Source organism: Rhinopithecus bieti, unplaced genomic scaffold, assembly GCF_001698545.2.
Source record: "Rhinopithecus bieti isolate Rb0 unplaced genomic scaffold, ASM169854v2 scaffold_33326, whole genome shotgun sequence".
In the NCBI taxonomy this organism is placed as follows: domain Eukaryota; kingdom Metazoa; phylum Chordata; class Mammalia; order Primates; family Cercopithecidae; genus Rhinopithecus; species Rhinopithecus bieti.
Window position 1 is genome coordinate 2,437,598 of NW_016814921.1, and position 453 is coordinate 2,438,050.

General features: G+C 41.7%; 1 long non-coding RNA gene across 1 annotated transcript in view; it reads left to right on the top strand.

The window, feature by feature from the left end:
* LOC108515605 (uncharacterized) overlaps positions 1-186 on the top strand; it is a 121,635-nt gene extending 121,449 nt beyond the window's left edge. The window contains exon 4 of the long non-coding RNA XR_001881573.1: positions 33-186. This is a non-coding gene — a long non-coding RNA (uncharacterized LOC108515605). The remainder of the gene's footprint in view (positions 1-32) is intronic.
* Positions 187-453: the final 267 nt, after the last annotated feature.

The following is a 453-nucleotide window of genomic DNA, read 5'->3' on the forward strand; positions in this document are numbered from 1 at the left end:
TTTTTTTTTCTAATTCATCTGTCTTTAAATAGCGATGAGACTTCCTCTTTGAAGATTGCAGGTGAGAAGATTAGATGCTTTCTCGGAAGCCCAGCAACCTGATGGGAGTGTGGAGTGAGCCAGACCCAAATCCGAACTTCATCCCTGCATGGTTTATTTTGCTTGTTTGGCAAACTTGCCCTGCAGGTAAGCAGATCCAGTGGGATAATATCTTCCTGTTCTAGCTGTTCATGTTTTCAAAGAAGAGATTCTTTGGGGTTTTGTTTTGTGCCTTGAACCCTTCAAAAGCAAATGTCCCAATTCTAACTGGCTTATTACTTGTCCTGCTTCCTGCTCTTCTAAAGAAGTTATCTGCTGCTTTGGGGAAAATTGTCAGCATGGTTCAAGGCATTTTATTTGCTTGATATCCTTGAAAGAGACTAGCCAGCTGCTCACAAATCTCACTTCATCTCC